Below are 27,753 nucleotides of genomic sequence, written 5' to 3' on the forward strand. Positions count from 1 at the left end.
GTCATTCAACCACTATATGGTGTCCTCATGCTTCAGCTTCATCCAAGCTGTGTCATTCAGCCACCATATGGTGTCCTCATGCTGCCAACACCTCCACACTGTGCCATTCAGCCACTATATGGTATCCTCATGCTGCCAACACCTCCATTCTGTGTCATTCAGCCACTATATGGTGTCCTCATGCTTCAGCCTCATCCAAGCTGTGTCATTCAGCCACTATATGGTGTCCTCATGCTGCCAACACCTCCACGCTGTGCCATTCAGCCACTTTATGGTCTCCTCATGCTGCCAACACCTCCACGCCATGCCATTCAGCCAATATATGGTCTCCTCATGCTGCCAACACCTCCACGCTGTGTCATTCAGCCACTATATGGTGTCCTCATGCTGTCAACACCTCCATTCTGTGTCATTCAGCCACTATATGGTGTCCTCATGCTTCAGCCTCATCCAAGCTGTGTCATTCAGCCACTATTTAATGTCCTCATGCTGCCAACACCTCCACGCTGTGCCATTCAGCCACTATATGGTCTCCTCATGCTGCCAACACCTCCACGCCGTGCCATTCAGCCACTATATGGTCTCCTCATGCTGCCAACACCTCCACACTGTGCCATTCAGCCACTATATGTTGTCCTCATGCTGCCAACACCTCCATTCTGTGTCATTCAGCCACTACATGGTGTTCTCATGCTTAAGCTTCATCCAAGCTGTGTCATTCAGCCACTATATGGTGTCCTCATGCTGCCAACACCTCCACGCTGTGCCATTCAGCCACTATATGGTCTCCTCATGCTGCCAACACCTCCACGCTGTGTCATTCAGCCACTATATGGTGTTCTCATGCTTCAGCCTCATCCAAGCTGTGTCATTCAGCCACTATATGGTGTCCTCATGCTGCCAACACCTCCACGCTGTGCCATTCAGCCACTATATGGTCTCCTCATGCTGCCAACACCTCCACGCCGTGCCATTCAGCCACTATATGGTCTCCTCATGCTGCCAACACCTCCACGCTGTGTCATTCAGCCACTATATGGTGTCCTCATGCTGCCAACACCTCCATTCTGTGTCATTCAGCCACTATATGGTGTCCTCATGCTTCAGCTTCATCCAAGCTGTGTCATTCAGCCACCATATGGTGTCCTCATGCTGCCAACACCTCCACACTGTGCCATTCAGCCACTATATGGTATCCTCATGCTGCCAACACCTCCATTCTGTGTCATTCAGCCACTATATGGTGTCCTCATGCTTCAGCCTCATCCAAGCTGTGTCATTCAGCCTCTATATGGTGTCCTCATGCTGCCAACACCTCCACGCTGTGCCATTCAGCCACTTTATGGTCTCCTCATGCTGCCAACACCACCACGCCATGCCATTCAGCCAATATATGGTCTCCTCATGCTGCCAACACCTCCACGCTGTGTCATTCAGCCACTATATGGTGTCCTCATGCTTCAGCCTCATCCAAGCTGTGTCATTCAGCCACTATTTAATGTCCTCATGCTGCCAACACCTCCACGCTGTGCCATTCAGCCACTATATGGTCTCCTCATGCTGCCAACACCTCCACGCCGTGCCATTCAGCCACTATATGGTCTCCTCATGCTGCCAACACCTCCACACTGTGCCATTCAGCCACTATATGTTGTCCTCATGCTGCCAACACCTCCATTCTGTGTCATTCAGCCACTACATGGTGTTCTCATGCTTAAGCTTCATCCAAGCTGTGTCATTCAGCCACTATATGGTGTCCTCATGCTGCCAACACCTCCACGCTGTGCCATTCAGCCACTATATGGTCTCCTCATGCTGCCAACACCTCCACGCTGTGTCATTCAGCCACTATATGGTGTTCTCATGCTTCAGCCTCATCCAAGCTGTGTCATTCAGCCACTATATGGTGTCCTCATGCTGCCAACACCTCCACGCTGTGCCATTCAGCCACTATATGGTCTCCTCATGCTGCCAACACCTCCACGCCGTGCCATTCAGCCACTATATGGTCTCCTCATGCTGCCAACACCTCCACGCTGTGTCATTCAGCCACTATATGGTGTCCTCATGCTGCCAACACCTCCATTCTGTGTCATTCAGCCACTATATGGTGTCCTCATGTTTCAGCCTCATCTAAGCTGTGTCATTCAGCCACTATTTGGTGTCCTCATGCTGCCAACACCTCCACGCTGTGCCATTCAGCCACTACATGGTCTCTTCATGCTGCCAACACCTCCACGCCGTGCCATTCAGCCACTATATGGTCTCTTCATGCTGCCAACACCTCCACACTGTGCCATTCAGCCACTATATGGTGTCCTCATGCTGCCAACACCTCCATTCTGTGTCATTCAGCCACTACATGGTGTCCTCATGCTGCCAACACCTCCACGCTGTGCCATTCAGCCACTATATGGTCTCCTCATGCTGCCAACACCTCCATGCTGTGTCATTCAGCCACTATATGGTGTCCTCATGCTTCAGCCTCATCCAAGCTGTGTCATTCAGCCACTATATGGTGTCCTCATACTGCCAACACCTCCACGCTGTGCCATTCAGCCACTATATGGTCTCCTCATGCTGCCAACACCTCCACGCCGTGCCATTCAGCCACTATATGGTCTCCTCATGCTGCCAACACCTCCACGCTGTGTCATTCAGCCACTATATGGTGTCCTCATGCTGCCAACACCTCCATTCTGTGTCATTCAGCCACTATATGGTGTCCTCATGTTTCAGCCTCATCTAAGCTGTGTCATTCAGCCACTATTTGGTGTCCTCATGCTGCCAACACCTCCACGCTGTGCCATTCAGCCACTACATGGTCTCTTCATGCTGCCAACACCTCCACGCCGTGCCATTCAGCCACTATATGGTCTCTTCATGCTGCCAACACCTCCACACTGTGCCATTCAGCCACTATATGGTGTCCTCATGCTGCCAACACCTCCATTCTGTGTCATTCAGCCACTACATGGTGTCCTCATGCTGCCAACACCTCCACGCTGTGCCATTCAGCCACTATATGGTCTCCTCATGCTGCCAACACCTCCATGCTGTGTCATTCAGCCACTATATGGTGTCCTCATGCTTCAGCCTCATCCAAGCTGTGTCATTCAGCCACTATATGGTGTCCTCATACTGCCAACACCTCCACGCTGTGCCATTCAGCCACTATATGGTCTCCTCATGCTGCCAACACCTCCACGCCGTGCCATTCAGCCACTATATGGTCTCCTCATGCTGCCAACACCTCCACACTGTGCCATTCAGCCACTATATGGTGTCCTCATGCTGCCAACACCTCCATTCTGTGTCATTCAGCCACTATATGGTGTCCTCATGCTTAAGCTTCATCCAAGCTGTGTCATTCAGCCACTATATGGTGTCCTCATGCTGCCAACACCTTCACACTGTGCCATTCAGCCACTATATGGTCTCCTCATGCTGCCAACACCTCCACGCTGTGTCATTCAGCCACTATATGGTGTCCTCATTCTTCAGCTTCATCCAAGCTGTGTCATTCAGCCACTATATGGTGTCCTCATGCTGCCAACACCTCCATTCTGTGTCATTCAGCCATTATATGGTGTCCTCATGCTTCAGCCTCATCCAAGCTGTGTCATTCAGCCACTATATGGTGTCCTCATGCTTCAGCCTAATCCAAACTGTGTCATTCAGCCACTATATGGTGTCCTCATGCTGCCAACACCTCCACGCTGTGCCATTCAGCCACTATATGGTCTCCTCATGCTGCCAACCCTCCACGCTGTGTCATTCAGCCACTATATGGTGTTCTCATGCTTCAGCCTCATCCAAGCTGTGTCACTCAGCCAGTATATGGTCTCCTCATGCTGCCAACACCTCCACGCTGTGTCATTCAGAAACTATATGGTCTCCTCATGCTGCCAACACCTCCACGCTGTGTCATTCAGCCACTATATGGTGTCCTCATGCTGCCAACATTTCCATTCTGTGTGATTCAGCCACTATATGGTTTCCTCATGCTTCAGCCTCATTCAAGCTGTGTCATTCAGCCACTATATGGTGTCCTCATGCTGCCAACACCTCCACGCTGTGCCATTCAGCCACTATATGGTCTCCTCATGTTGCCAATACTCCACGCCGTGCCATTCAGCCACTATATGGTGTCCTCATGCTGCCAACATTTCCATTCTGTGTCATTCAGCCACTATATGGTGTCCTCATGCTGCCAACACCTCCACGCTGTGCCATTCAGCCACTATATGATCTCCTCATGCTACCAACACCTCCACGCTGTGTCATTCAGCCACTATATGGTGTCCTCATGCTTCAGCCTCATCCAAGCTGTGTCATTCAGCCACTATATGGTGTCTTCATGCTTCAGCCTAATCCAAGCTGTGTCATTCAGCCACTATATGGTGTCCTCATGCTGCTCACACCTCCACGCTGTGCCATTCAGCCACTATATGGTGTCCTCATGCTGCCAACACCTCCACGCTGTGTCATTTAGCCACTATATAGTGTCCTCATGCTTCAGCCTCATCCAAGCTGTGTCGTTCAGCCACTATATGGTGCCCTCATGCTGCCAACACCTCCAGGCTGTGCCATTCAGCCACTATATGGTCTCCTCATGCTGCCAACACCTCCACGCTGTGTCATTCAGCCACTATATGGTGTCCTCATGCTTCAGCTTCATCCAAGCTGTGTCATTCAGCCTCTATATGGTGTCCTCATGCTGCCAACACCTCCACACTGTGCCATTCAGCCACTATATGGTGTCCTCATGCTGCTAACACCTCCATTCTGTGTCATTCAGCCACTATATGGTGTCCTCATGCTTCAGCCTCATCCAAGCTGTGTCATTCAGCCACTATATGGTGTCCTCATGCTACCAACACCTCCACACTGTGCCATTCAGCCACTATATGGTCTCCTCATGCTGCCAACACCTTCACGCTGTGTCATTCAGCCACTATATGGTGTTCTCATGCTTCAGCTTCATCCAAGCTGAGTCATTCAGCCACTATATGGCTTCCTCATGCTGCCAACACCTCCACACTGTCCCATTCAGCCACTATATGGTCTCCTCATGCTGCCAACACCTCCACGCTATGTTATTAAGTCACTATATGGTTTCCTGACACTGATGCCACCACCAGGCTCTATCATTGTGCTGCTGTGCGGCAGTGATTTTAAAAGCGATGCCGGTAATCTGCATGTTATTCTGAATAACAGTATTATTTCACTACCCCAGCACACTCCATATGCGTTTTAGAACACAGCAAAGTGTTCTATACCCCTATAGAGGCTGTATGTAGGCTAGAAATAGCCTTTTTTAATATAGATTTGCCGCAAAAAAAATTGGATCGAAACAAACTTTGTCGGAAAATTCGGCAAATCGGCCGAATCAAATTTTTGAAAAGTTCGCTCATCTCTAGATGTGATCTATCGCAAGCCCCTTTTTCTTTACACTTGATCTAAGCCAAAAGGCCTAGAGGGGATAACCGGGAAAGGGGTGGAACCAACCATGTCTCCTTCATGAGCACTCACATTACTCATAGGAATGGAAGGAAGGCTGGCAGCCAGTCAGCCTCCCATACACTACTTAAAAGAAGGACAGGAGTCCATTTCACTCTGATGGAGCATTTAGCAATGCAATCCATAGCCTGGCTTTTGCCCGAACCCCCATCCTCTTGCATATGAAAACAACACGCCTACCTTTGTTGCACATAGCTGCCTCCCTGGCTGTAGCTACCACACTGGCTGTAGCTGCATCCCTCTGGCCATTCCTAAACAACAAAACCGCAAAAGGAGGTACTAGGGTCAATCTACTAACAACAATTTTAGGGGAACCCCCCTAGGGGAACCCTTAAACTAAGTACCCCCCAATTTAAAATGTACCTTTTATTAATCCATTTAAAATGTAAACTGTGATATACATAATTGTGTGATTCTACAAGTTGGTGTAATGACACCACCACTAACTTTAAAAACACAGTTGCCACCGGGCTCCTTGACTCCTGTGCTTGTCTTTTATAATTTTATAAGCTCTTGAATACTACAGAGTGAGCATTGATTGATAGCTCAATCTTCTATCTATTGGGAGCCGGCGGCTACTGCTTATTAAAATCACCAGTTATTAGCCAGCCCTTCCAACGTTTCACTGGCACCCCAGCTTCGTCAGGAAAGTCTGGTGGCTAATGGCCAGCGGGCGTCTCATGCTGCCTTTTATATCATCGCATCTGACGTTGAATGTGCCGGCCGCGGCATATCATCCAATCACAGGCCGGCTTCGGAGAGTTGTGCGTTTCATTATGATAGTCATTCATCCAATCACGATCTTAGTTGCTGGTCATGTGAGTAAACATGCTAGACGTCACTAAAGGGCGCCCGCATATGATTGGGTATAATTATGACCCTAAGGTGAGGTCCGTAGCGCATGCGCCAATCTTGCGCATGTCCGTGAACTTATATATATCTTGTGGTCTTTTGCATCTTATTCGCAGGTGCCGATTCCCGCGCATGTCATTGCACTTAGAGAATATCCTTTGCCGTATATTACTGACTGCACATGTCAGTGGACTTAGACGTGCTGGCAACCTGTGTCCTCCAAGTCAACTGTTAGACTGGCTCCATCCTAGGTAAGTATCCTTTAGCTAGATAAAATTTATATTCAGTATTGTGAAAGGGGGTATATACATATGCCATTATTATGATGGAATACTTATTATCAAAGAAGTCAGTGATATATAAGGGAGGGGGTGGTAACGCTGAGGTTGACTGTAATTAATTAATGCACTGTCTGAAACAGATGGTTATTATTTATTGTTATTGTTGTTCTTCTTTTTTGGGGAGATATCTCTGTTCATTGGTATTATATACGGATAGGCTATTTATGGGCAGATGAAGTGATGTTAGCTGTAGGTTTACTCATACCTGCCATTTGTCCTATAGTTTTTGACACTCATTGTATGCATTTTATATTAGATGTCTCCAGTGTTATATTTATATATAATTTATTTTAGTTCCTTCAATATTAATGCCTTAACATTACTCCCAATGGAGTAGGTATTACTGTGTATTTCTACCCCAATCAGTTGTGTAGTTAATACTAGTCATTGCATATTACTTGTAGTAGAATGGATATTGATATACTACTGTCCCCATCAATGGTATAACCAATAAGCTGCCTATTATGTCATCTCCGCTTATTTCCCCTAAGTAATCTATCTTGGATGGATCGTGCTGGTCATAATATCAATTGGTTTGCCATGACGTACATATCATGTAGTCGGAAGGATATATCTAATTAAGCTCTTTATGTATATATTGTTATTGATGTGTGTTTATGTGTGCACTTGTTGTTGTCAGAAAGGCAGATATAAAAGAAAAGAAACGCCCTATCGTGTGGTGTAATTATTTTATTTATAGATCCTGATATTTATTCTAGAAACGCGTAATATGAAAATCCCTCATTTAACCCATGAGGGTGCCTGCAATTAAGTCGGTAGATCCATCTTGCTTCCTCTCTCAACAGGATTCCATCACTGTCTCCTTTCCTTGGTCCCAATTTCATCTGGTGAATACCCCAAAAGGTAAGTTCTTTTAGATTGTTTTGATGTTTGTCTCTCATATGTCTGGCTACAGGTGTGTCCGTAAACGTTCTTATAGTACTCACATGTTTACCAATACGACGCCGTAGTTCCTGAGTAGTTTTGCCTATGTAGATGAGTGAACATGTGCATTGAATCGCATAGATGACATTTCTGCTGGAACAATTGATGAAATCATAAATAATGTAATTTTTCCCATTTTGAGGGTCACTGAAACTTTTAGTCTTACGTGTGTATTGACACATGGTACAATGACCACTGGCTATTCCGACATGGAATATCACCAACTGTAACGATAAACTGAAAATTAACAGTATAAACCTGCATCATTTTGGACTCTGGTATTTGCTGAATCCGGGTAACCTGACAACCAATGGGGGTGCCGCTGGTGATTCTGGTCTTCTTGGATTCTGTTGGGCCTATGTGTTAGCTCACACATCACTTGGGTATCCATGGTAACTAACACAACATGTTCATCTGCAGTTTACACCTAGCCATAGAAGTGGCATTGAATGGCATTTTAAAAGTGCTAAGGGTCCTGGGGCAATAATCCTCCCATGAGGACCAGCCTCAACGGCTTTGTAGATTACACTCATGTCTGCAACTCCATATACATTTTTTTTTCTTCATGCTTCTTTCTTCATCCTTTTTTCATTCTGTCATTCAGACTTTCATTCATTCGATCTCACTCACTCACTTGCTTTAATTCATTTGTTCTCACTCACTCAATTACTCACTCAATCACTCACTCACTAGGTCTAGGTCTTCCCCAGGAAACTATAGACCGGTAAGTTTAACGTGCATTGTGGGTAAATTGTTTGAAGGACTTATAAGGGATTACATACAGGAATACATAGGGGATAATTGTATTATAAGTGATAGCCAGCATGGGTTTACTAAGGATAGAAGTTGTCAAACCAATCTAATTTGCTTTTATGAAGAGGTGAGTAGAAGCCTTGACAGAGGAATGGCTGTGGATATAGTGTTTCTGGATTTTGCTAAAGCATTTGATACTGTCCCTCATAGACGTCTGACAGGTAAGTTAAGGTCTTTGGGTTTGGAAATTTTAGTTTGTAACTGGATTGAACACTGGCTCATGGATCGTACCCAGAGAGTGGTGGTCAATGATTCGTACTCTGATTGGTCCCCGGTTATTAGTGGTGTACCCCAAGGTTCAGTACTGGGACCGCTGTTGTTTAATTTATTTATCAATGATATAGAGGATGGTATTAACAGCTCTGTTTCTATCTTTGCAGATGACACCAAGCTTTGTAGCACAGTACAGTCTATAGAGGATGTGCATAAGTTACAAGATGACTTGGATAGACTAAGTGTCTGGGCATCCACTTGGCAAATGAGGTTCAATGTGGATAAATGTAAAGTTATGCATCTGGGTACTAATAACCTGCATGCATCGTATGTCTTAGGGGGGATTAAACTGGCAGAGTCACTGGTAGAGAAGGATCTGGGTGTACTTGTAGATCACAGACTACAGAATAGCATGCAATGTCAGGCTGCTGCATCCAAAGCCGGCAGGATATTGTCATGTATCAAAAGAGGCATGGACTCAAGGGACAGGGACATAATACTCCCCCTTTATAAAGCATTGGTACGGCCTCACCTGGAATATGCTGTTCAGTTTTGGTCACCTGTCCATAAAAGGGACACTGCGGAGTTGGAAAGGGTGCAGAGACGCGCGACTAAACTAATATGGGGCATGGAACATCTTAGCTATGAGGAGCGATTAAAGGAGTTACAATTGTTTAGTCTTGAGAAGAGACGTTTAAGGGGGGATATGATAAACGTATATAAGTATATTAATGGCCCATACAAAAAATATGGAGAAAAACTGTTCCAGGTTAAACCCCCCCAAAGGACGAGGGGGCACTCCCTCCGTCTGGAGAAAAAAAAGTTTAGTCTCAAGGGGCGACACGCCTTCTTTACCATGAGAACTGTGAACTTATGGAACAGTCTACCTCAGGAATTGGTCACAGCAGGAACAATTAACAGCTTTAAAACAGGATTAGATACATTCCTGGAACAAAATAAGATTAATGCTTATGAAGAAATATAAAATCTCATCCCTTCCCCAATATCGCGCCACACCCCTACCCCTTAATTCCCTGGTTGAACTTGATGGACATATGTCTTTTTTCGACCGTACTAACTATGTAACTATGTAACTTATTCACTCTCACTCACTCTCACTCTCTCACTCACTCGCTCACTAAGCCAGTCTCTCTCTCTTTTTTTCTTTCTTTTTTTTTTTATATATTTTTTTCGTCTTCTTCTTCTTCTTCAGACCCTATCATAGCACTAATGCCTTTCCAATACCACCAGCAGATGGAGACACCCCATTGCAACATTGGTTGTGAGCAGCAGTTTCTAAAAACAAATGCCTCATGGTGGATTTCCCATCCATCAATGGATGGTAAATTATGTTTTTATCATTCACTGACCACAGAAACCAATGCATGGTCAAGCAACAGCAATGACGCACACTTGTGTATAGGCATGAGACCCTCACGTCATTTAACAGGATTCAGCACCACCCACAAGACAGCTACCTGTCATGTCATGTCAAACCTGCACAGGTGTGCTAGATTATTATTATTATTATTTTTTATTTTTTTATACCAATCAGTGTGCAAACATGGTCATTAAAACGCTAAATGAATAGACGTTCATAAACCAGTCAGTGCAACTCATCATTTTGGTCTCCAATTCTCAAACTCAAATTCTCACCAACAGATGATTAAATGAGAATCTTTCTTGTTTAACCCCTTAAGGACTCAGGGTTTTTCCGTTTTTGCACTTTCATTTTTCCTCCTTACCTTTTAAAAATCATAACCCTTTCAATTTTCCACTTAAAAATCCATATTATGGCTTATTTTTTGCATCGCCAATTCTAATTTGCAGTGACATTAGTCATTTTACCCAAAAATGCACAGCGAAACGAAAAAAATAATAATCATTGTGCGACAAAATCGGAAAAAAAAAAACGCCATTTTGTAACTTTTGGGGGCTTCCGTTTCTACGCAGTGCATATTTCGGTAAAAATTACACCTGTAGGTGTATTATTCTGTAGGTCCATACGGTTAAAATGATACCCTACTTATATAGGTTTGATTTTGTCGCACTTCTGGAAAAAATCATAACTACATGCAGGAAAATGTATACGTTTAAAAATGTCATCTTCTGACTCCTATAACTTTTTAATTTTTCCACGTACAGGGCAGTATGAGGACTCATTTTTTGCGCTGTGATCTGAAGTTTTTATCGGTATGATTTTTGTTTTGATCGGACTTTTTGATCACTTTTTATTAATTTTTTTAATGGTATAAAAAGTGACCAAAATACGCTTTTTTGGACTTTGGAATTTTTTTTGCGCATACGCCATTGACCGTGCGGTTTAATTAATGATATATTTTTATAGTTCGGACATTTACGCATGCGGCGATACCACATATGTTTATTATTTTTTTTTTACACTGTTTAATTTTTTTTATGGGAAAAGGGGGGTGATTCAAACTTTTATTAGGGAAGGGGTTAAATGACCTTTATTAACACTTTTTTTTTACATTTTCTTTGCAGTGTTATAGGTCCCATAGGGACCTATAACACTGCACACACTGATCTCCTATGCTGATCACTGGCGTGTATTAACACGCCTGTGATCAGCATTATCGGCGCTTGACTGCTCCTGCCTGGATCTCAGGCACGGAGCAGTCATTCGTCGATTGGACACCGAGGAGGCAGGTAAGGGCCCTCCCAGTGTCCGGTCAGCTGTTCGGGACACTGCGATTTCACCGCGGCGGTCCCGAACAGCCCGACTGAGCAGCCGGGTCACTTTCAGTTTCCCTTTAGAAGCTTCTAAAGGGTTAATACCGCACATCGCCGCGATTGGCGATGTGTGGTATTAGCCGCGGGTCCCGGCCGTTGATGAGCGCCGGGACCGACGTGATATGATGCAGGATCGCGGCGCGATCCCGCTTCATATCGCGGGAGCCGGCTCAGGACGTAAATATACGTCCTGCGTCGTTAAGGGGTTAACACTGGAATGAGGTGGTGCACTGTACACTACCCGAAGATACTGCCACATCGGGTCAATGCATAGGGCGACGGAAGCAAGCTTCGAAATCAGCTCCTGTTCTCAAAAATCCATTTAATTTATGGTCCCCAGATAGGGATCGTATCAGATATTAAAGTGATAAGAACAGATTTTTGATTGAAAATACCTTTACTACCAATCAAATTTCAATCACGTACACAACAAATAATACTTTCACCATAACAGATGTTTTATATATATATATATATATATATATATATATACATATACATATATATATACACACACGTTATTTTATTAAAGAGTTGAGGTATGTGCTCACAAGTCACCCAAGTGCAAGTATTCACACACAAAAAAAATGTACCTGAGGATGCGATCTATCGCAAGCCTCTTTTTTTACACTTGATCTAAGCCAAAAGGCCCATAGGGGATAACCGGGAAAGGGGTGGAACCAACCATGTCCCCTTCATGAGCACTCACATTACTCATAGGAATGGATGTATACATACATACAGCACAGGCTAAACCCACATCATTACTTAAAAGAAGGACAGGAGCCCATTCCACTCTGATGGAGCATTTAGCAATGCAATCCATAGCCTGGCTTTTGCCAGAACCCCCATCAATCCTCCTCTTGCATATAAGACAATGTTTCAGATCTGCATATGAAAACAACACACCTACCTTTGTTGCACATAGCTGCCTCCCTGGATGTAGTTACCACACTGGCTGTAGGTGTGTCCAGACAAGTTCGCCGGTACGGGGCACCAGTAAACTTGGCTGGGGGCTTGACTACTATGAGCATCAGGGGGACTCATACTAGTATGGGGCACAGGGTCATGAGCAGAGGAGGTTTTCGGCCTCGCTTGGCGGCGTCTCCGCCGCCTTGGTGGCTCTTCATCAAAACTAGATGATGAGGAGGACGAGGATATAAGGAAAGTGGGGTCTTCCTCGTCCTCTGTTGCGCTTTCAGAGTCGGAGGCAAGTAAGGCATATGCCTCCTCTAATTTCCCTATTCTAATGAGGGGTGAAGTGTGTATATGTGGGGGGAAAAACTTTATTTGTGCATGTGCTGCGTGTGGTGTGGTGTGGTGCGGTGCGATACTACCTCCCTAACCAGCCCTAACCTAAATAAATAACCCACCCTAAGAACAAAAATATAAAAATATAAAATAAAACTAAACTAAAAAAAAAAAACTTCTAGCGCAAAAAACCCTGTGCCAAAAAAAAGCGTTTACCTAATCAGTGGTGTGCAAACTGATTAGCGCTTGGTGGCGGCAGGGGGCGCAGAAGTCAGTGGAGGGTCTAGTCACTCAGCCCAGAACAGTGGCTGGTGGGACGTACACACAACCCCACACAAAAAAAAATAAATAAATAAACAATTAAAACCCCAAAAAAAGGCACCCGCCTGAACCCCCCCAAAAAAACGCTGATCAGTGATAAATCACTGACAGTGGTGGGCAGGCTGCACACAGAGGTACGGTCCATCCACACAGCACAGGCCAGCTACTAGTGGAACTATAGGTGCAAAAAAAAAAAAGATGTTTTAATCCCCAAAAAAGCGTCTTCACCACAAAAAAAAACGCTGATCAGTACTACGGGACTAATTAGCAGCGGGTGGGCTCTAGCTAACGGTGGCGGACGACTCTCTTGTAGCTAAGAGGGCCCGGCCACACGTCACCCAGCTAAAGGTGCTGCGGACCTGTGGACACCTACAGTTGGTACGCTGAAAAAAAAAAGGTCTGCGCCCCCCAAAAAAAACGCTGGGGACAGACCGCAGCGACCCTGTAGGGCCGGGGTCACGCAGCTAAAGGTGCTACGGACCCGCGGACACCTACAGACGGTTTTACCTACAAACATTCAGGTTTTTTTTTTTTAACCCCTAACTGTCCCTACCTAATCTAATGCTTTCCCTGACTGCTTTCTGTGCCAAGGGGCCACAGAAAGGGGGCAAGTGGAGACTTTTTTAACTGTGAGGGGGGAGATGGCAGCAGGGAGCTCCTTCCTGCACACCAGATCTCTGGAGAATGGTGGGCAGAACGGAGCAGTATGCTCCTGAACCCACCTTTCACTTCCCTATACTGCAGTGATTGGTGCGGTCACTACGGCCGCCCAATTACTGCTGTACTGGGGGTGGCAACACTGCAACTTCCCAATACAGTACGGATGATGATTAATTGTGTTTATTATACCACAGATCATCATCATTATCCAGGTCATCGGGTCACATGTGACCCAGATGACCCGGAACCCCCGCAGACCGGCAGTTAGTATTTACCCGCGATCGTCGATACGGGGGATCCTCAGGATCGCCCTCGGCACTCTGCCAGGATGCCTGCTGAATGATTTTAGCAGGCATCCGGCTCCGATCCCCGGCGGGGAACGGAATTGAAGCAAATCGCCGGTCTGAATTGACCGGCGATTTGCGGCGATCGCCGATATGGGGGGACATCAGGACCCCCCTGGGTGATATGCCGGAATGCCTGCTGATTGATATCAGCAGGCATCCCGGTCCCGTCCCCGCCCGGCGAGCAGCAGGGTCGGAGGAACGCAGGGCGTACCTGTACGCCCTGAGTCCTTAAGGACTCGGAAACGGGACGTATGGGTACGCCCTGCGCCCTTAAGGGGTTATTAAACACATTAATAAAAGTGATGTTTTAGGGTGGGGTAATAATAAGGATATTTTTTTTTTCCGGGAATGTGATTTGTTGGTTTAAGTTGTAACTTACCCTTCTCCCTGCTGGGGCATTATTTTGCAGTTGTGCACACAGGCGGGTTTACAGCGAGTTTCCTGCTGGGAGTTTGAGCTGTGGCGGAAAATTTGCCCTCCCTAACTCAGTGTTTCCCCACCAGTGTGCCTCCAGCTCAGGGGTGTGGAAATTAAAGAAATAAACTATTTGTACTTGGAACTAAAACAGAGCACAATTTGTTCCACTTGTCCTGGTACACTAAATAATTTCAACCAAAATAGTATGTAAATAAGGTCTTCATTAATAAGCACCTTAAGGACCGGGTCAATTTTCATTTTTGCACTCTTGTTTTTTCTTCCTCACCTTATAATAGCCATATCTCTTTTATATTTCCATCTACAGACCCATATAAGGGCTTGTTTTTTTCAGGACCGATTGTACTTTGCAATGACACCTTTTATTTTTCCATAACATATACTCCAAAACAAAAACAAAAAATATTTGTGAGGTGAAATTGAAATAAAAAAAGATAATTTAGCAACCTTGGGGTTTTCTCTTTTATGCCATTTACCTTGTGGTCAAACTTACATGTTAAACACATTATGATACTTTTGCTCGCCCTGATTACAGCAATACCAAATTTGTATAGTTTCCATCACATTTTACTAATTAAAAAAAAAAAAAATTTAGAATTTTTTTTTTATTTGCCATTTTCTGACCCCTGTAAGTTTAAAATTTTTTTGTATACCAGGCTGTATCATGGCTAATTGTCAGGATCGGCAGGCTGGAGGTGGATCCTCTGTGTCAGAGAGGGATTGGCGTGGAGTTGCTACTGGTTTTCCCAGAGCCCTCCGCAAAGCGGGATGGTCTTGCAGCGGCGGTAGCAACCAGGTCGTATCCACCGGCAACGGCTCAACCTCTCTGACTGCTGAGATAGGCGCAGTACAAGGGATTAGATAAGAGCAAGGTCGGACGTAGCAGAAGGTCAGGGCAGGCAGCAAGGATCGTAGTCAGGGGCAACGACAAGAGGTCTGGAACACTGGCTAGGGATACACAAGGAACACTTTCACTGGCACAATGGCAACAAGATCTGGCAAGGAAGTGCAGGGGAAGTGAGGTAATATAGGGAAGTGCACAGGTGAACACACTAATTAAAAACCATGCGCCAATCAGTGGCGCACCGGCCCTCCGGCCCTTTAAATCGCAAAGAACCGGCGCACAGATGTAAGCGGGTCGGGATGTGCACCGCGAGCGGGCACGTCCCACATCGCGAATCGCATCCCGGCTAGGGACATTATCGCAGCGCAAACAGGAGAACGCTGTGAGCGCTCCGGGGAGGAGCGGGGACCCGGAGCGCTCGGCGTAACAGTACCCCCCCCCTTGGGTCTTCCCCTCTTTTTAGAACCCGAAAACCTATAGATAAGGTCCTTGTCAAGGATGTTATCCTCGGGTTTCCATGACCTCTCCTCCGGGCCGCAATTCTCCCAGTCTATAAGAATTTTTTTTTTACCTCTGACCATCTTGGATGCAAGAATTTCTTTAACCAAGAAGATGTCTGAGGACCCGGAGACAGGAGTAGGAGCAACAACCTTAGGAGAGAAGCTGTTCAGGATTCGTTAATTTCTAACGATAATTTGTTTTCCCTTAGTCCTAACAGTAGCACAGATGGGGTATTCCACCCCCCGCGAACTGGTTAGGACAGATGGAAGTTTTATTGAACCTAATTAAACAATCAGTGAAGACACACCCACAACACCCTGTATAAGTAAGAGGGTCATCCTCTGCCCCATTGTGTAGTAACAAGAAGAACTAAAGGCAAACAATAGAAGAAAATAACTTAACTAGGGAGGGAAAGTTGTGCTACTGTTAGGACTAAGGGAAAACAAATTATCGTTAGAAATTAACGATTCCCTTACGTCCTAACCAGTAGCACAGATGGGGAAATGGCAAGCAGAAACCCTATGAGGGAGGGCTCTCATGCCTGACGGCAGATAATACTGTCCGTCCAAATGAGGAGCAATCGGCCAATCTGCTGTCAAGTCTGTAGTGGGTGATAAATGTGGAGAGTGAACTCCAGGAAGCAGCTTTGCATATATGTTCCAAGGGAACAAGACTCCTTTCCGCAAAGGAGGTAGATACAGACCTGGTGGAATGAGCTTTTACAAACTCAGGAGGCTCCTTACCTTGGGATACCATGGCAATACGAATGGTATCTTTTACCCATCTACTGATGGAGGGCTTTGAAGCTTTAAGACCTCTCTTGGGTCCTGAAAGGAGAATTAGCAGATTTTCATCCTTCCTAAACTCCAAAGATCTTCTTATATAGATCTGGAGACATCTCGAGATATCTAGGCAATGAAGAGCACTATCTTCATTGGAGGATGGAGGAGGAGAAAATACTGGCAAGGATATAACTTGATTAATATTTTGGAATGATGGAACTTTAGGTATAAAGGATGGCATAAATCTGAGTAACACTCGATCTGGCAAAAATTTAGTATATGGTTCAAGTGCCGAGAGCGCTTGAAGTTCTCCAATCCTTTTGGCTGATGTGATTGCCAGTAAAAAAGTTATTTTAATGGTAACAAATTTCATGTCCACCTCCTCCAAGGGCTCAAAGGGGGGAGATGCTAACCCCTTGAGCACCATCGATAAGTCCCATGCTGGGACAGGTTGTATAATTGTAGGTTTTAACCTTGAGGATCCCCTCAAGAATGTTTTGACTAGTGGGTCTTGAGACAATGGTTTATTGAGAAAGGCAGAGATGGCTGATACCTGAACTCTGAGTGTGGAAGGAGATAGATTCTTGTCTAATCCCTCCTGGAGAAAGTTGAGGATTGTGGCAACAGCTGGATTCTGTCCAGGTAGTTGTTTCTTGGAGCACCAAGACTGAAAAGTTGTCCAAATTCTTTTATAGGCTCTGTTAGTGGACTCCGCTCTGGAATGCGAGAGGGTATTCAAGACCGCACTAGATGTGGAAGGGACTGGTCAACCTCCAGGCTGTCAGGTTGAACATTTGAAGATTTGAGCAGCTGTGAGTGTCCCCCGACACTAGTGCTTGCTCTGGGGGAAGCCTCCAGAATTGTCCCCGACTCATTTGCAAGAGTTGGGTAAACCAAGCTCTCTTGGGCCAAAATGGAATTATGGCTATGACAGAGGCTTGGTCCTGCCTGATTTTCATCAATACCCTTGGGATCAAGGAAATTGGAGGGAAGATGTAGGCCAGCCTGAACCTCCATGGGATTGAGAGAGCATCGATTGCTACTGGGTTGTCTTCCCTGTACAGGGAACAAAATCTCACCACTTTGGTGTTGAACCTTGTTGCCATAAGATCTATTTCTGGCACACCCCACCTGAGTGTTATTTGTTTGAACATCTCTGGATGGAGAGACCATTCTCCAGTTGAAAGTCCTCTGCTCAGGCGGTCGGCGATCACATTGAGAGATCCCCGAATGTGAACTGCCGACAGATGGGTTAGGTTCCTCTCTGCCCAATCCAAGATCAGACCCACCTCTCTGAGGAGGCTTTGTGATCGAGTGCCTCCCTGCTTGTTGATGTACATAACAGCCGTCATGCTGTCGGATTGGATCTTTACTGCTTTCCCTTGAAGAAGAGAAGCAAAGTGGAGGAGTGCTAATCTGATGGCTCGAATCTCGACCAAGATCCCCGCACTAACAGATCCAAGAGATGCGCTCCCCAACCTACAAGGGACGCGTCGGTAGTAAGTATGATCCAAGAGGGTTGGATCATTGACTTGCCGTCCTCGAGGTGAGACCATCATCTGAGAGAGGACCGGACTCGATAAGACAGGGAGTGGCACTTGTTTAGGCCCGAGGGCCTGAGATTCCAAGTGGCGAGCACCTCTGATTGAAGAGGGCGTAGATGCCAAAGAGCCCAAGGAACCGCATCCACGGTAGCGGACATAAGTCCCAACATCCGCATGAGAGTGCGAATGGATACTCTCCGGGGTACAGAGAGAAAAAGGGCCGATTCTTGAACCCGAGATTTCCTCTCGGGAGAGAGGTAAAGTGTCATGGAGATTGAGTCGACTATGAAGCCGAGGAACCTCACTGAGGTCGTTGGGAGGAAATTGGATTTGGCCCAATTGACTATCCACCCTAACTGGTGAAGGAAGGATACTGCTAGTTGCAGATGTTGGGACAGGATCGCAGAAGAAGGAGCTCTGAGGAGCCAATCGTCTAGGTAGGGAACAATGCTGAGCCCCTGGAGCCTTAGAGCAGCAACTACCGATACCACCACTTTGGTAAATGTGTGTGGGGCCGAAGAAATTCCAAACGGGAGGGCTACAAAACTGGAGGTGTTTTAGAACTCCCCCTACCTGAACTGCGATCCTTAGATACTTTCTGGATACCGGATGAATAGGAATATGAAGGTAAGCATCCTTTAGATCCAGAGTAGCCAGGTAATCCCCTGGCGAGATGAGGTTGACCACAGATTGAATAGTTTCCATACGAAAGCGTTTGTGCTTTACATACTGATTGAGATATCTCAGATCTATAATCATCCGCCAGTTTCCTGTTACCTTGGGAACTAGGAAGACTGGAGAATAAATTCCTGACCCCCGCTCTGCAAGAGGAACTTCCTCTAAGGTATTCTTCTGGATGTATTCCAGAATGTAAGTTTCTAGCGCCCCCTGTTTGATTGGTGAAAGAACTCTTGTCTCCACATAATTGGATGGGGGAATTGATTCGAGGTCTATCGAATAACCATCCGAGATTAATCTCAGGACCCAAGGGTCCTGAATGTGGAGGGACCAGGCGCTTGAAAAAAGGTGAAGACGACCACCAACTGGAATCTGGGGGGCAGGATGGGAAACTGGAAAGGTCACCTCGGCAAGGAACCCAGAGCTTCGTAGAAGCCCGCAGTCAGAGCTTTCTGTTGTCTTTAGGGCCACGGGAGCGTTTTCCGCCCCGGCGTTTGTAAGGCATAGCACATAAGGTGTTCTTGGAAGAGTTGTCAACCTTCCAAGGTTTTAACCACAGAGGACGTCGTCCAGCGGAAGCCAGGGCCATAGACTTGGAGGCCAATTTAAGATGCTGGGTGGAAGCATCGCACAAAAAATCAACGGCCAGATTGGTCGTCTTGAAGGATGAAAGAATTTCATCCCTAGGAACCCCCTGGTCCAAATCTGACTGGATGTTAGAAAGGCGGGTCTTTTTTTGACTAAGTTTGCTACCTCTGAGCAAGCTATCGCCACTGATGCAGACGCAGAAGCAGTGGAGTAGGAGCGCCTCATGGCACAGTCAGCCTTTCGATCCATTGGATCCTGCAAGGAAGACCCATCCTCAGCAGGGACTACTGTCCTCTTGGACAGTTTGGCAACTGCCATATCAACCTTAGGGACAGGGCCCCAGGAGGAAAGCTGAGATTCCTGTATAGGAAACATGGTCTTAAATCTTTTGGTTAAGACCGGACCCTTTTCTGTCTTTTTCCATTCCGTTCTAAGCACAGACAGAAGGGTATCATCCGCTTTAAAGACCCTAGGTCCCTTAGAGGCGGAGGTAGAGGCTTCCCCAGGATCAACATCCTGGTCCCCCGACCGGATGGATCTCAGAAGACGCTGGGTCTTTTCCAGCGGAAAGAAATAGGATGCAGCGACCTCCTCATCCGAAGAGGAGGACTTGGAATCTTCTCTCTCCTGATCCACAGACGTCTCCATTCTGGGAGGTGAAGAAGGTCTGGCGCGTTTCTGAGAGACAACGTGTTTCAGCTCCTCAATAGAGGCTTGCATGGCCGACATGTTAGAGGAGACCCACACATACATATCTTGGACTGTAGGCTCAGTGTGGTGGGAAGGTAGAGACTTAGCCCTACAAGGAGGGCACCTGGAAAATTCATAATTATCCTCAAGGGGAGTATTGCAGTCATGGCAAGAGAGGTGCTTGCGCTTGGCGGATCTTTTTGCCAAGCCTTCACGATCCCCTGAGCCCTCGGTCGACATATCTAGATAAATATGAGAGGAGGATTAGATAATGTAGCGGCAAGAAAAAAATTGCGGCTAGCTAAAATATAATTTAAAATACCCAAAGTTCTCAGCAAGAGACCAGGTAAGAGATAGAGATAGGGAAACAGTAGTATCCGCAAGGATGCACTACTAAACTCAAAAAGACAGGACTGTGGAAGTACCAACAGCTCTGCGCTCTAGGAGGCTGAATGACAGCCTAGGGGGAGTTTAAATATCCCCCTGGCTGGCGTCAAAACAAGACTCCGCCCACAAGGCAGAGTTACAGAGAGATAAAGAAATCTTGTCTTAAAAAACAGGAAAAAAAGGAACCCTAAGTTAGAGGGTTATAGAAAGAGGCTCCCCGCTCGGTTTCGCCGCATTATTAGCAAAAACGGCGCAAAAAAACGAGCCGGGAAGCGAAGAGAGAAACAGGAAGTGACGTCAGACGCCGCTGACGCACTTCCGGCCGGGGCCGCGATTGGAGTCGCGGCTCCGTGGTATAGAAGCAGATGGGCGCAAACCATGCCCAAATTTGCAAGTAAGAAAAAAAAAACCCTACTCATATAACAGGAGTAAGGGGGTCACCATCTGTCCCACTGTCCGGGAGGACAGAAAATAACACAATGGGGCAGAGGATGACCCTCTTACTTATACAGGGTGTTGTGGGTGTGTCTTCACTGATTGTTTAATTAGGTTCAATAAAACTTCCATCTGTCCTAACCAGTTCGCGGGGGGTGGAATACCTCATCTGTGGTTAGGACGTAAGGGAAAAGTGGTTTAAGGAGAGAGACATGAAAAGCATTGGGAATACGGAGAGAAGGAGGAAGAAGGAGTTTGTAGGAGACAGGGTTGATTTGGAATTTGATTTTAAAAGGTCCAAGATAACGTGGTCCCAGTTTATAACTGGGGACACGGAAGCGAATATACTTGGCGGAGAGCCACACTTTGTCTCCAGGAGAAGAGACAGGAGGAGTTCTTCTTTTTTTGTCGGCATGTTTCTTCATCCGGGATGAGGCCTGTATGAGAGATTTTTGAGTCTCTTTCCAGATGGTGGAGAAGTCCCGAGTCACCTCATCAACAGCGGGCAAACCAGAAGGCGTGGGAGTGGGGAGGGGGGGGGAAGAGGGTGACGGCCGTACACCACAAAGAATGGGGATTTAGCGGAGGACTCAGAGACTTTGAAATTGTACGAGAATTCGGCCCATGGTAGGAGATCAGCCCAATCATCCTGGCGGGAGGAAACAAAATGTCACAAATAGTCACCAAGAACCTGATTAACTCTCTCCATTTGCCCATTGGATTGGGGATGATAGGAAGACGAGAAGTTTAATTTGATTTTAAGTTGATTACAGAGGGCCCTCCAGAATTTCGACACAAATTGAACGCCTCTATCCGAGACGATATGCGTAGGAAGCCCGTGAAGGCGAAAAATGTGCACAAAAAATTGTTTCGCCAACTGTGGCGCAGAAGGAAGACCTGGAAGAGGAATAAAATGTGCCATCTTGGAGAAACGATCAACGACCACCCAAATAACTGTGTTGCCATGGGATAAAGGTAAGTCTGTAATAAAGTCCATAGCAATCTGAGACCATGGTAGCTCAGGAACAGGCAGAGGATGAAGGAGACCGGCAGGCTTCTGGCGAGGAGTCTTGTCCCGGGCACAGACTGTACAAGCCCGAACAAAATCAGCAACATCTGCTTCCAGGGTAGGCCACCAATAAAAACGAGAGATGAGCTGGATGGATTTTTTGACGCCAGCATGGCCGGCGAGGTGTGAGGAGTGTCCCCACCTGAGAATCCTGAGGCGCTGGCGTGGAGGGACGAAGGTCTTTCCAGGAGGAGTTTGTCTGATGGAAGCTGGGGAAGCAGAGATCAGACAGTCCGGAGGAATAATGTGTTGCAGGGAGGCTTCCCTTTCAGAGTCATCCGAGGAACGAGAGAGGGCATCAGCCCTAATGTTCTTGTCAGCGGGGCGAAAATGAATCTCAAAGTTAAAACGGGCAAAGAACAACGACCACCTAGCCTGGCGAGGGTTCAGCCGTTGGGCAGACTGAAGATAAGAGAGATTCTTGTGATCAGTGTATATAATAACTGGGTATTTGTACCCCTCCAGCAGGTGCCTCCATTCCTCGAGGGCCAGTTTTATGGCCAGTAGTTCTCGATCACCAATGGAGTAGTTTTTCTCCGCCGGAGAGAAGGTCCTAGAAAAGAAACCACAAGTAACACCATGTCCGGAAGAATTTTTCTGTAGGAGTACAGCTCCAGCTCCCACCGAGGAGGCGTCTACCTCCAGTGAGAAGGGTTTAGACGGATCAGGTCTGGAGAGTACGGGAGCAGAAGAAAAGGCAGTTTTGAGACGGTTGAATGCCTCTTTCGCTTGAGGAGGCCAGGACTTAGGGTTGGCGTTTTTCTTGGTTAGGGCCACAATTGGGGCCACAATGGTGGAAAAATGTGGAATAAATTGTCTGTAGTAATTGGCAAACCCCAAGAAACGTTGGATAGCTCGGAGTCCGGAGGGGCGTGGCCAATCCAACACGGCTGATAGTTTGTCCAGGCCCATTTGGAGTCCCTGGCCAGAGACTAAATATCCTAGGAAGGGAAGAGATTGGCATTCAAAGAGACATTTCTCCATCTTGGCATATAACTGATTGTCCCGGAGTCTCTGAAGAACCATGCGGACATGCCGGCGGTGTTCTTCTAGGTTAGAAGAAAAAATTAAAATATCGTCCAGGTAGACCACAACACAGGTATATAATAAATCACGAAAAATGTCATTTACAAAGTCCTGGAAGACGGCAGGGGCATTGCAAAGCCCAAAGGGCATAACCAGAAATTCAAAGTGTCTATCTCTGGTGTTAAACGCGGTTTTCCACTCGTCCCCTTCCCTGATGCGGATGAGATTATATGCACCTCTTAAATCCAATTTGGTAAAGATGTTGGTGCCACGTAGGCGGTCAAAGAGTTCCGAGATAAGAGGCAGGGGATAGCGTTTTTTTATAGTGATTTTATTAAGACCGCAGTAATCAATGCATGGTCGTAAGGAACCGTCTTTTTTAGAGACAAAGAAGAACCCTGCTCCGGCAGGGGAGGAAGACTTGCGGATAAATCCCCTTTTTAAATTTTCTTGGATGTACTCCGTCCTGGCTTGTGTTTCCGGAGCAGACAGAGGATAGATTCTGCCCCGGGGTGGAGTATTACCAGGGAGGAGATCAATAGGACAGTCATAAGTCTCTGCTTGTTTTTTGCAAAAAACATCAGCATAGTCCAGATAGGCCTTGGGGAGACCAGGTATCGGAGGAGCCATAGGGTTTTGACTGGCAGGACTGGGAGCAGACATAAGGCATTTTGTGTGGCAAGATGTACCCCAGTTCTTGATCTCCCCGGTGGTCCAGTCAAGGGTAGGGGAATGGCGTTGCAGCCAAGGTAGTCCAAGAAGAATTTCAGAGGTGCAGTTAGAAAGTACCAGAAATTCAATCTTTTCATGATGGGGTCCAATGCACATTAAGAGGGGTTCTGTGCGGTAACGCACAGTATAGTCCAATCTTTCACCATTAACAGAGGCGATGTAGAGGAGTCTGGCGAGACTGGTCACTGGGATGTTGAACCTGTTAACGAAAGAGGCCAAAATAAAATTTCCTGCAGATCCCGAATCCAAGAAGGCCACAGCTGAGAAGGAGAAGTTAGAAGAAGAAATCCGCACAGGCACATTAAGACGTGGAGAAGCAGAGTTCACACCTAGAGCTGTCTCACCTTTGTGCGGAGTCGGAGTGCGTCTTTCCTGACGTGGAGGTCGGATAGGACAATCCTTCAAGAAGTGTTCGGTACTGGCACAGTACAGGCATAGGTTCTCATTGCGGCGGCGTGTCCTCTCTTGAGGTGTCAGGCGAGACCGGTCTACTTGCATAGCCTCCACGGCGGAAGGCACAGGAACAGATTGCAGCGGACCAGAGAAGCGAGGAGCCGGGAGAGAAACCGCTTCGTGCAAACAAAGTCCATATCCTGGCGGAGCTCCTGACGTCTTTCGGAAAAACGCATGTCAATGCGGGTGGCCAGATGAATAAGTTCATGCAGGTTAGCAGGGATTTCTCGTGTGGCCAGCACATCTTTGATGTTACTGGATAGGCCTTTTTTTGAAGATCGCGCAGAGGGCCTCGTTATTCCAGGATAATTCGGAGGCGAGAGTACGGAATTGGATGGCATACTCGCCTACTGAAGAATTACCCTGGACCAGGTTCAGCAGGGCAGTCTCGGCAGAAGAGGCTCGGGCTGGTTCCTCGAAGACACTTCGAATCTCCACAAAGAAAGAGTGTACAGAGGCAGTGACAGGATCATTGCGGTCCCAGAGCGGTGTGGCCCATGACAGGGCTTTCCCAGACAGAAGACTGACCACGAAAGCCACCTTTGACCTTTCAGTTGGAAATTGGTCCGACATCATCTCCAAATGCAGGGAACATTGCGAGAGAAAACCACGGCAAAGTTTAGAGTCCCCATCAAACTTGTCCGGCAAAGATAAATGGAGGCTGGATGCGGCCACTCGCTGCGGAGGAGGTGCAGGAGCTGGCGGAGGAGATGGTTGCTGAAGCTGTGGTAGAAGCTGCTGTAGCATCACAGTCAGTTGAGACAGCTGGTGGCCTTGTTGCGCTTTCTGTTGCGACTGCTGGGCGACCACCGTGGTAAGGTCAGCGACAACTGGCAGCGGGACCTCAGCGGGATCCATGGCCGGATCTACTGTCAGGATCGGCAGGCTGGAGGTGGATCCTCTGTGTCAGAGAGGGATTGGCGTGGACCGTGTCGGTGGACCGGTTCTAAGTTGCTATTGGTTTTCACCAGAGCCCGCCGCAAAGCGGGATGGTCTTGCAGCGGCGGTAGCAACCAGGTCGTATCCACCGGCAACGGCTCAACCTCTCTGACTGCTGAGATAGGCGCGGTACAAGGGATTAGACAAGAGCAAGGTCGGACGTAGCAGAAGGTCAGGGCAGGCAGCAAGGATCGTAGTCAGGGGCAACGGCAAGAGGTCTGGAACACTGGCTAGGGATACACAAGGAACGCTTTCACTGGCACAATGGCAACAAGATCCGGCAAGGAAATGCAGGGGAAGTGAGGTAATATAGGGAAGTGCTCAGGTGAACACACTAATTAAAAACCATGCGCCAATCAGTGGCGCACCGGCCCTTTAAATCGCAAAGAACCGGCGCGCGCGCCCTAGGGAGCGGGGCCGCGCGCGCCGGGACAGCACAGACGGGGAGCTAGTCTGGTAAGCGGGTCGGGATGCGCACCGCGAGCGGGCGCGTCCCGCATCACGAATCGCATCCTGGCTAGGGACATTATCGCAGCGCACCCGGTCAGCAGGTCTGACCGGGGCGCTGCAAACAGGAGAAAGCTGTGAGCGCTCTGGGGAGGAGCGGGGACCCGGAGCGCTCGGTGTAACACTAATTTTTTTACGCCATAATCAGTTTTTTTGTATCGGTACCATTTTGGTATTGATCAGACATTTTATCCGCTTTTTCCTTTATGATGTTACTAGCTTTTGCTCGTGGCTTTACTTTTTAAGATCCTATAGTAATGAGGCCTCTCTGGGTAAAGTCTACGGGCATCCAAACAACCCGAAACATTAAATCTGCTGTTTCATGGAATTGAAGATCGACATCCTTTGAGGACTTTTACCGAGTCTGCGTGCAGGGGAACCCGCCTTCTCGCGCTGCTTATATACTGCCAACAGTCCTCATATTCCATCCTCATATCCCGTCCTCCTATCTCGACCTCCTATCCCGAACTCCTATACCGTCCTCCTATCCCGTCCCCCTATCCCGTCCTCCTATCTCGACCTCCTATCCCGACCTCCTGTCCTCCTATCTCGACCTCCTATCTCGACCTCCTATCCCGTCCTCCTATCTCGACCTCCTATCTCGACCTCCTATCCCGACCTCCTATCCTGTGCTCCTATCCCGATCTCCTATCCCGACCTCCTATCCTGATCTCCTATCCAGTCCTCCTATCCCATCCTCCTAACCCGACCTCCTATCCCGACCTCCTATCCCATCCTCCTATCCCGATCTCCTATCCCGACGTCCTATCCCGTCCTCATATCTCATCCTCCTATCTCGACCTCCTACCCCGACCTCCTATCCCGACCATCCCGCCCTCCTATCTCGACCTCCTATCCCGACCTCCTATCCCGTCCTCCTATCCTGTCCTCCTATATCGACCTCCTATCTTGACCTCCAATCCCGACCTCCTATCTCGCCCTCCTATTCTGTCCTCCTATCTTGACCTCATATCCCATCCTCCTAACTTGACCTCCTATCTTGACCTCCTATCCCGACCTCCTATATCAACCTCCTATTTCGACCTGCTATCTCGACCTCCAATCCCGACTTCATATCCCGACCTGTAATATGTGTACCAGGTATTGAAATATCTCCAGCCATACGGAAGTTATGTGGGAACATACATTTCCCATTGATTTGCATGGGACTTTAACCCCTTAAGGACCAGGCCATTTTACACCTTAAGGACCAGAGCGTTTTTTGCAAATCTGACCACTGTCCCTTTAAACATTAATAACTCTGGAATGCTTTTAGTTATCATTCTGATTCCGAGATTGTTTTTTCGGGACATATTCTACTTTAACTTAGTGGTAAAATTTTATAGTAACTTGCATCCTTTCTTGGTGAAAAATCCCCAAATTTGATGAAAAAAATGAAAATTTTGCATTTTTCTAACTTTGAAGCTCTCTGCTTGTAAGGAAAATGGATATTCAAAATATATATTTTTTGGGTTCACATATACAATATGTCTACTTTATGTTTGCATCATAAAATTTATGAGTTTTTACTTTTGGAAGACACCAGAGTGCTTCAAAGTTCAGCAGCAATTTTGAAATTTTTCACAAAATTTTCAAACTCACTATTTTTCAGGGACCAGTTCAGTTTTGAAGTGGATTTGAAGGGTCTTCATATTAGAAATACCCCATAAAAGACCCCATTATAAAAACTACACCCTCCAAAGTATTCAAAATGACATTCAGTAAGTGTATTAACCCTTTAGGTGTTTCACAGGGATAGCAGTAAAGTGAAGGAGAAAATTCAAAATCTTCATTTTTTACACTCGCATGTTCTTGTAGACCCAATTTTTGAATTTTTGCAAGGGGTAAAAAGGAAAAAAATTTTTACTTGTATTTGAAACCCAATTTCTCTTGAGTAAGCACATACCTCATATGTCTATGTAAAGTGTTCGGCGGGCGCAGTAGAGGGCTCAGAAGGGAAGGAGCAACAAATGATTTTTGGGGGGCATGTCACCTTTAGGAAGCCCCTATGGTGCCAGGACCTAAAATGCTTGGTTTCCCAAAAATTTTACATTTTTAAAAAGGGTAATAGCAGAAAATACCCCCCAAAATTTGAAGCCCAATTTCTCCCGATACAGAAAACA

General features: G+C 46.8%; 1 non-coding gene across 1 annotated transcript; it reads right to left on the reverse strand.

Annotated features, from left to right (window-relative positions):
* Positions 1-11,661: 11,661 nt before the first annotated feature.
* Positions 11,662-11,854, reverse strand: LOC130286784 (U2 spliceosomal RNA). Its single transcript, XR_008847418.1, has one exon. It is a non-coding gene; the product is annotated as a U2 spliceosomal RNA (small nuclear RNA).
* Positions 11,855-27,753: the final 15,899 nt, after the last annotated feature.

This window comes from Hyla sarda, chromosome 8 (genome assembly GCF_029499605.1).
Source record: "Hyla sarda isolate aHylSar1 chromosome 8, aHylSar1.hap1, whole genome shotgun sequence".
NCBI classification, from domain to species: Eukaryota; Metazoa; Chordata; class Amphibia; order Anura; family Hylidae; genus Hyla; species Hyla sarda.